We start from the raw sequence: 10,182 nt of genomic DNA, 5'->3' as shown, positions 1-10,182 counted from the left end.
CACCCCTCCCCTCCCTTCCTACTTGGGTCCCACACAGCGCCCCTCACTCCATCCTGCCTTGGCCTACCTGTGCCCCACATACACCCCGATGCTTCCCTCCCCGTTGCCTGAGCCCGAGCCTCCCTGCCTGCCTTCGACCATCCCCAGTACCCCCATCGTGCCGTGACCTACCTGCACCTGGGGCTCCATCCTGCTTCCCTGCTGGGGACTGGCCTTCTTGGACATGTGCGTCTCCTGGCAAGCTCTGGAGCCCTGAAGTACCTGAAATAACCTTAAGTTCAGGAAAAGAATAAAGCTCAATGATAAAGAAAATCTCTATCATTTTATTCATTGAATCATGTTGTTTATGTTTACATATAAAGTATGCATATCTGTGTGCATATGCATGGCTATATTTTGGGTTTTTATGTAATAAAATTACATATTAACATTTTATTTCTTTAAAACATTGACGCATTGTGGCAAAACGTTAGCATTTAAAAATCTTTCTTTTCAGAAATCAGATCGTATACAAATGCTTGAAGTTTCTTTTTCACCTTTCCTTTATCCCATTCCCTTCTTTGCATCCAAAGAGGTAACCGTTATCCTGAAGTCAGTGTTGTTTTACTTTCCCAGCTGTTTTTTTTTTTCGCCAGTCCCGCGGCCTGGGGAGGGTGGGGCTCCGGCGAAAGGACGAGGGGCGGGTTCCCCTCCCGATCTCAGAGAAGCTCCCAAAAGGGCAGCGGCGTGCCCACCTGCCGCCACCTCGGGCGGCCGCGAACCATTCAAATCGCCCGCGCCAAGAGGTACCCGGCGCTCGCGATTGGCTGAGCCGGACCAGCGCCCCTGGGCGGGGCCGGCCCCCTCGCAGCGGCCGCGGGTCCCGCCCCCACGCAGGGGCCGCGGGTCCCGCCTCGCTGGTGCGCATGCGCGCAGTCCCCAGAGGAAAGAGTCTGCGCACACCCCCGCCCGGCCTCCGACTCGCGCCGCGGCTCCCTCCCCTGTCCGCGGAGGCTTGTCGGCTGGGCGAGACAGCAAGAGCTGCGGCCGGCAGGGGGCTGTGCGGACCCAAGGCGGCTGCGGTGGCGCCGGCCTGTGGAAAATGCCACCAGGCGGCGCTTCGGTTCGTTGCTCGTGTGACGGCCGTTCCCCGCCCCCCCATCCCTGAACCCCCTGCGACCGCCGGGGAAGAACCGGCCCGCGCAGTGAGTACCGCACCGAGACGCTTCGGCGGGAACGAGGCCGACGGCCGGCTGTGCCGGTTGCGCCCCTGAGGTGAGTGCGGGCGGCGGCGGCGGCGGCGGCGGCGGCGGCGGCGGCGGCGGCAGGGCGCGGGGCGCGGGAAGGACGGGGGTTGTGGCGGCTGCCACCCCGGGTCCCCTCGGCGGAGGGAGGCGGCGCGGGCGTCTCCGGGGCTGGGAGGGCCGGCGCCGTAAGTGTTTAGTCTCAGCTATTCGGATGTCTAGTTTTGTGCCCTTTGCTATGTCAAATCCTATATGAATTTCTGTTTTTATCTGATCGAATGGGACTAGCCCAGTGGTTCTCCAATTGGCTGGACATTCAAATTGCTTGGAAAACGTTTTAAAAACATAGTGGCCTGCAGCCTTCCCCAGACAAGTTAATTCAGAATTTCTGAAGGTGGGGCTGAGGCATTAGTATTTTCTTAAGCTCCCTGTGTGATTTTAATGAGTCCAACAATCACTCCCAACTCTAAAACGTTCTGACATTTTATAAAACTTGCCGATTGAGAACCTCAGCATGTGTTTCAAATGAGTCCAGAGGAGAGAATTTCCAGTGTTAGGTGTTGGTGTTTGTTCTATCAGTTGCATTCACAATGTAGGCTGACAAGGGGAAAAAACAAAGAAACAAAAAAAAAAAAAAAAGAAAAAAAAAATTAACAGGGAAGGTAGACAGGCCGTGCAAACGAGAGCTCAATCACAGAAGAGCTGTCTCCAGGAGACCAAAGTCATGCTCTTTAACATTCTAAGTGATTGGTTTGTGCAGTGAACCAAATCTGAGCAGTTCCAATGTTTGAAAATGTAATGACTTGAATAGAAATACTAATATACCCTTCAAGGTCATGAAACAGTTCCTTGGCCTTAGGAAACGTGTAACTTCTGTGAGCTCATGTAGGTCAATTTGATGGGCCTCTTATAACCTTAAGATTCATCTTGCTCCTTATCTTTCCTCTGCATTAAAATACGTTAATACCAGCTTTGCAATCAAATCAATTCTTTTCTTTTTAAATCTACCTGTTTAAAACTTCCTTTTTATTTGCAGAATTACCAAGGAGTTGTTAAAAATTACCATGTTTTCTAGCTCTGAATGAAATTAAGCAAAGACCGAAGTACGAAAAGGTCATGAAAACAAGAGACTATAAAAGAAATGTGAGAATAGCGGTACATTGCTAATGATAGCCTAAAATTTAATTTAAAGTCAGTCCTGAAAATGTGTAATGGTTAAGGATTGAGTTTCTATCCTCATCCACATGTTTAAAGAATCGTCTGTATTGGCTATCTCTAAGCAAATTAGTGGGAATGGGAGAGGGCGGGGAACAACTCACTAAGAATCTACCCATCTATAGTCCTTTTATCTTTTCATTTACAAGGGTAAGCTACTGAATATCATATGTATAATGCGGTACATAAAATGTGATAAATGCTGCACCTAACACACAAAGTCTACAATAGAACATAGATCTACAAAGGACTGTGATCTATGGATCAGAACTAGCAGAGTTAACATCAACCCAGTTCCTAGCAAACGTTGCTAACTTATGGCCATAGCTATCATTTCAGACCCAATACCCCCTTTATAAAAGCAAATATTGTGTAGACCCCCTTCCCTTCCAAACGAGGCACTCTATCTTCAACTATAATTTTTAAGTACATTTAAATCAATTTAGAATAATGGAATATATGTTATTGTACATTCATAACTATACTATATTCCTATTCCTACACCCCGCTTAATTATAACAAGTAAGTTAGGATCAGGGAAAGCAATATGAGAAATTATCCCACACGGGAAGTTCAGGAAAAATGAAAGAGCAAAGGCAGAGATGGACTCTAAGCTAATAGCAGACCAGTGTTATCTGTAGACGATCACAGACAAAGGGGGAAAAATACTTAACTGGAGTATGTATAACATGCTAAGATAAATGACAATCTGTCAATGTTGACCAAGAATGAGGAAGTTTGATATTCTTGTGAATAAGCTATTTCTAAACGTACTTATAAAACAATTCAGTGTGTTATGGCACGAGTTAAGAGTGCCAATGAAGTGCCCTGGAAACATTTCATCCCAGAGCCAGCCACATGTCCAAAGATGCATTCGGTCTGTGGTGGGAAAGATAAGCGGGCCGGGGGCTCCAGATGAGGGGAGCCGTGTAGCAAGTTGGGGCAAGGACGCAGATGCCAAAGCTGGGCCTGTCCCACAGGGAGCTCAGGAGGGACTCAGCTGCTGCTTTGGGAGGTGGCAGGAGGTGGGGGGAGGGGATAGCCCGACCCTGGCTCCTGAAGCACCCCTCCCCTCCCTTCCTACTTGGGTCCCACACAGCGCCCCTCACTCCATCCTGCCTTGGCCTACCTGTGCCCCACATACACCCCGGTGCTTCCCTCCCCGTTGCCTGACCCCGAGCCTCCCTGCCTGCCTTCGACCATCCCCAGTATCCCCATCCTGCCGTGACCTACCTGCACCTGGGGCTCCATCCTGCTTCCCTGCTGGGGACTGGCCTTCTTGGACATGTGCGTCTCCTGGCAAGCTCTGGAGCCCTGAAGTACCTGAAATAACCGTAAGTTCAGGAAAAGAATAAAGCTCAATGATAAAGAAAATCTCTATCATTTTATTCATTGAATCATGTTTTTTATGTTTACATATAAAATATGCATATCTGTGTGCATATGCATGACTAAATTTTGGGTTTTTATGTAATAAAATTACATATTAACATTTTAATTCTTCAAAACATTGAAGCATTGTGGCAAAATGTTAGCATTTAAAAATCTTTCTTTTAAGAAATCAAATCATATACAAATGCTTGAAGTTTCTTTTTCTCCTTTCCTTTATCCCATTCCCTTCTTTCCATCCAAGGACGTAACCGTTATCCTGAAGTCAGTGTTGTTTTAATTTCCCAGCTGGGTTTGTTTTTTTTTTTTTTTTTTTTTTTTTTTTGCCAGTCCCGCGACCTGGGGAGGGTGGGGCTCCGGCGAAAGGATGAGGGGCGTGTTCCCCCACCCCCCGATCTCAGAGAAGCTCCCAAAAGGGCAGCGGCGTGCCCACCTGCCGCCACCTCAGGCGGCCGCGAACCATTCAAATCGCCCGCGCCAAGAGGTACCCGGCGCTCGCGATTGGCTGAGCCGGACCAGTGCCCCTGGGCGGGGCCGGCCCCCACGAAGCGGCCGCGGGTCCCGCCCCCACGCAGCGGCCGCGGTTCCCGCCCCGCTGGTGCGCATGCGCGCAGTCCCCAGAGGACAGAGTCTGCGCACACCCCCGCCCGGCCTCCGACTCGCGCCGTGGCTCCCTCCGCTGTCCGCGGAGGCTTGTCGGCTTGGCGAGACAGCAAGAGCTGCGGCCGGCAGGGGGCTGTGCGGACCCAAGGCGGCTGCGGTGGCGCCGGCCTTTGGAAAATGCCACCAGGCGGCGCTTCGGTTCGTTGCTCAAGTGACGGCCGTTCCCCGCCCCCCCACCCCTGAACCCCCTGCGGCCGCCGGGGAAGAACCGGCCCGCGCAGGGAGTACCGCTCCGAGACGCTTCGGCGGGAACGAGGCCGACGGCCGGCTGTGCCGGTTGCGCCCCTGAGGTGAGTGGGGGCGGCGGCGGCGGCGGCGGCGGCGGCGGCGGCGGCAAGGCGCGGGGCGCGGGAAGGACGGGGGTTGCGGCGGCTGCCACCCCGGGTCCCCGCGGCGGAGGGAGGCCGCGCGGGCCTCTGCGGGGCGGGGAGGGCCGGCGCCGTCAGTGTTTAGTCTCAGCTATTCTGATGTCTAGTTTTGTGCCCTTTGCTATGTCCAATCCTATATGAATTTCTGTTTTTATCTGATCGCATGGGACTAGCCCAGTGGTTCTCCAATTGGCTGGACATTCAAATTGCTTGGAAAACTTTTTAAAAACATAGGGGCCTGCAGCCTTCCCCAGACAAGTTAATTCAGAATTTCTGCAGGTGGGGCTGAGGCATTAGTATTTTCTTAAGCTCCCTGTGTGATTATAATGAGTCCAACAATCACTCCCAACTCTAATAAAACGTTCTGACATTTTATAAAACTTGCCGATTGAGAACCTCAGTATGTGTTTCAAATGAGTTCAGAGGAGAGAGTTTCCAGTGTTAGGTGTTGGTGTTTGTTCTATCAGTTGCATTCACAATGTAGGCTGACAAGGGGAAAAAAAAAAACAAAACAACAACAAGAAAAAAAAATTCAAAGGGAAGGTAGACAGGCCGTGCAAAGGAGAGCTCAATCACAGAAGAGCTGTCTCCAGGAGACCAAAGTCATGCTCTTTAACATTCTAAGTGATTGGTTTGTGCAGTGAACCAAATCTGAGCAGTTCCAATGTTTGAAAATGTAATGACTTACATAGAAATACTAATATACCCTTCAAGGTCATGAAACAGTTCCTTGGCCTTAGGAAACGTGTAACTTCTGTGAGCTCATGTAGGTCAATTTGATGGGCCTCTTATAAACTTAAGATTCATCTTGCTCCTTATCTTTCCTCTGCATTAAAATATGTTAATACCAGCTTTGGAATCAAATCAATTCTTTTCTTTTTAAATCTGCCTTTTTAAAAGTTCCTTTGTATTTGCAGAATTACCAAGGAGTTGTTAAAAATTACCGTATTTTCTACCTCTGAATGAAATTAAGCAAAGACCGAAGTACGAAAAGGTCATCGAAACAAGAGACTATAAAAGAAACCTGAGAATAGCGGTACACTGCTAATGATAGCCTAAAATTTAATTTAAAGTCAGTCCTGAAACTGTGTAATGGTTAAGGATTGAGTTTCTATCCTCATCCACATGTTTAAAGAATCTTCTGTATTGGCTATCTCTAACCAAATTAGTGGGAATGGGAGAGGGCGGGGAACAGCTCACTAAGAATCTACTCATCTATAGTCCTTTTATCTTTTCATTTAGAAGGGTAAGCTACTGAATGTCATATATATAATGCGGTACATAAAATGTGATAAATGCTGCACCTAACACACAAAGTCTACAATAGACCATAGATCTACAAAGGACTGTGATCTATGGATCAGAACTAGCAGAGTTAACATCAACCCAGTTCCTAGCAAACGTTGCTAACTTATGGCCATAGCTATCATTTCAGGCCCAATACCCCCGTTATAAAAGCAAATATTCTGTAGACCCCCTTCCCTTCCAAACGAGGCACTCTATCTTCAACTATAATTTTTAAGTAAATTTAAATCAATTTAGAATAATGGAATATATGTTATTGTACATTCATAACTATACTATATTCCTATTCCTACACCCCTCTTAATTATAATAAGTAAGTTAGGATCAGGGAAAGCAATATGAGAAATTATCCCACACGGGAAGTTCAGGAAAAATGAAAGAGCAAAGGCAGAGATGGACTCTCAGCTACTAGCAGGCCAGTTTTCTCTGTAGACGATCACAGACAAAGGGGGAAAAATACTTAACTGGAGTATGTATAACATGCTAAGATAAATTACAATCTGTCAATGTTGACCAAGAGTGAGGAAGTTTGATATTCCTGTGAATGAGCTATTTATAAACGTACTTATAAACCAATTCAGTGTGTTATGACACGAGTTAAGAGTGCCAATGAAGTGCCCTGGAAACATTTCATCCCAGAGCCAGCCACATGTCCAAAGATGCATTCAGTCTGTGGTGGGAAAGAAAAGTGGGCCGGGGGCTCCAGATGAGGGGAGCCGTGTAGCAACTTGGGGCAAGGACGCAGATGCCAAAGCTGGGCCTGTCCGACAGGGAGCTCAGGAGGGACTCAGCTGCTGCTTTGGGAGGTGGCAGGAGGTGGGGGGAGGGGATAGCCCGACCCTGGCTCCTGAAGCACCCCTCCCCTCCCTTCCTACTTGGGTCCCACACAGCGCCCCTCACTGCATCCTGCCTTGGCCTACCTGTGCCCCACATACACCCCGATGCTTCCCTCCCCGTTGCCTGAGCCCGAGCCTCCCTGCCTGCCTTCGACCATCCCCAGTACCCCCATCGTGCCGTGACCTACCTGCACCTGGGGCTCCATCCTGCTTCCCTGCTGGGGACTGGCCTTCTTGGACATGTGCGTCTCCTGGCAAGCTCTGGAGCCCTGAAGTACCTGAAATAACCTTAAGTTCAGGAAAAGAATAAAGCTCAATGATAAAGAAAATCTCTATCATTTTATTCATTGAATCATGTTGTTTATGTTTACATATAAAGTATGCATATCTGTGTGCATATGCATGGCTATATTTTGGGTTTTTATGTAATAAAATTACATATTAACATTTTATTTCTTTAAAACATTGACGCATTGTGGCAAAACGTTAGCATTTAAAAATCTTTCTTTTCAGAAATCAGATCGTATACAAATGCTTGAAGTTTCTTTTTCACCTTTCCTTTATCCCATTCCCTTCTTTGCATCCAAAGAGGTAACCGTTATCCTGAAGTCAGTGTTGTTTTACTTTCCCAGCTGTTTTTTTTTTTCGCCAGTCCCGCGGCCTGGGGAGGGTGGGGCTCCGGCGAAAGGACGAGGGGCGGGTTCCCCTCCCGATCTCAGAGAAGCTCCCAAAAGGGCAGCGGCGTGCCCACCTGCCGCCACCTCGGGCGGCCGCGAACCATTCAAATCGCCCGCGCCAAGAGGTACCCGGCGCTCGCGATTGGCTGAGCCGGACCAGCGCCCCTGGGCGGGGCCGGCCCCCTCGCAGCGGCCGCGGGTCCCGCCCCCACGCAGGGGCCGCGGGTCCCGCCTCGCTGGTGCGCATGCGCGCAGTCCCCAGAGGAAAGAGTCTGCGCACACCCCCGCCCGGCCTCCGACTCGCGCCGCGGCTCCCTCCCCTGTCCGCGGAGGCTTGTCGGCTGGGCGAGACAGCAAGAGCTGCGGCCGGCAGGGGGCTGTGCGGACCCAAGGCGGCTGCGGTGGCGCCGGCCTGTGGAAAATGCCACCAGGCGGCGCTTCGGTTCGTTGCTCGTGTGACGGCCGTTCCCCGCCCCCCCATCCCTGAACCCCCTGCGACCGCCGGGGAAGAACCGGCCCGCGCAGTGAGTACCGCACCGAGACGCTTCGGCGGGAACGAGGCCGACGGCCGGCTGTGCCGGTTGCGCCCCTGAGGTGAGTGCGGGCTGCGTCGGCGGCGGCGGCGGCGGCGGCGGCGGCAGGGCGCGGGGCGCGGGAAGGACGGGGGTTGCGGCGGCTGCCACCCCGGGTCCCCGCGGCGGAGGGAGGCCGCGCGGGCCTCTGCGGGGCGGGGAGGGCCGGCGCCGTCAGTGTTTAGTCTCAGCTATTCTGATGTCTAGTTTTGTGCCCTTTGCTATGTCCAATCCTGTATGAATTTCTGTTTTTATCTGATCGCATGGGACTAGCCCAGTGGTTCTCCAATTGGCTGGACATTCAAATTGCTTGGAAAACTTTTTAAAAACATAGGGGCCTGCAGCCTTCCCCAGACAAGTTAATTCAGAATTTCTGCAGGTGGGGCTGAGGCATTAGTATTTTCTTAAGCTCCCTGTGTGATTATAATGAGTCCAACAATCACTCCCAACTCTAATAAAACGTTCTGACATTTTATAAAACTTGCCGATTGAGAACCTCAGCATGTGTTTCAAATGAGTTCAGAGGAGAGAGTTTCCAGTGTTAGGTGTTGGTGTTTGTTCTATCAGTTGCATTCACAATGTAGGCTGACAAGGGGAAAAAAAAAACAAAACAACAACAAGAAAAAAAAATTCAAAGGGAAGGTAGACAGGCCGTGCAAAGGAGAGCTCAATCACAGAAGAGCTGTCTCCAGGAGACCAAAGTCATGCTCTTTAACATTCTAAGTGATTGGTTTGTGCAGTGAACCAAATCTGAGCAGTTCCAATGTTTGAAAATGTAATGACTTACATAGAAATACTAATATACCCTTCAAGGTCATGAAACAGTTCCTTGGCCTTAGGAAACGTGTAACTTCTGTGAGCTCATGTAGGTCAATTTGATGGGCCTCTTATAAACTTAAGATTCATCTTGCTCCTTATCTTTCCTCTGCATTAAAATATGTTAATACCAGCTTTGGAATCAAATCAATTCTTTTCTTTTTAAATCTGCCTTTTTAAAAGTTCCTTTGTATTTGCAGAATTACCAAGGAGTTGTTAAAAATTACCGTATTTTCTACCTCTGAATGAAATTAAGCAAAGACCGAAGTACGAAAAGGTCATCGAAACAAGAGACTATAAAAGAAACCTGAGAATAGCGGTACACTGCTAATGATAGCCTAAAATTTAATTTAAAGTCAGTCCTGAAACTGTGTAATGGTTAAGGATTGAGTTTCTATCCTCATCCACATGTTTAAAGAATCTTCTGTATTGGCTATCTCTAACCAAATTAGTGGGAATGGGAGAGGGCGGGGAACAGCTCACTAAGAATCTACTCATCTATAGTCCTTTTATCTTTTCATTTAGAAGGGTAAGCTACTGAATGTCATATATATAATGCGGTACATAAAATGTGATAAATGCTGCACCTAACACACAAAGTCTACAATAGACCATAGATCTACAAAGGACTGTGATCTATGGAGCAGAACTAGCAGAGTTAACATCAACCCAGTTCCTAGCAAACGTTGCTAACTTATGGCCATAGCTATCATTTCAGGCCCAATACCCCCGTTATAAAAGCAAATATTCTGTAGACCCCCTTCCCTTCCAAACGAGGCACTCTATCTTCAACTATAATTTTTAAGTAAATTTAAATCAATTTAGAATAATGGAATATATGTTATTGTACATTCATAACTATACTATATTCCTATTCCTACACCCCTCTTAATTATAATAAGTAAGTTAGGATCAGGGAAAGCAATATGAGAAATTATCCCACACGGGAAGTTCAGGAAAAATGAAAGAGCAAAGGCAGAGATGGACTCTCAGCTACTAGCAGGCCAGTTTTCTCTGTAGACGATCACAGACAAAGGGGGAAAAATACTTAACTGGAGTATGTATAACATGCTAAGATAAATTACAATCTGTCAATGTTGACCAAGAGTGAGGAAGTT

The sequence above is a fragment of the Camelus bactrianus genome, unplaced genomic scaffold (assembly GCF_048773025.1).
Source record: "Camelus bactrianus isolate YW-2024 breed Bactrian camel unplaced genomic scaffold, ASM4877302v1 HiC_scaffold_30, whole genome shotgun sequence".
NCBI classification, from domain to species: Eukaryota; Metazoa; Chordata; class Mammalia; order Artiodactyla; family Camelidae; genus Camelus; species Camelus bactrianus.
Note: the sequence above shows the minus strand (reverse complement) of the source record.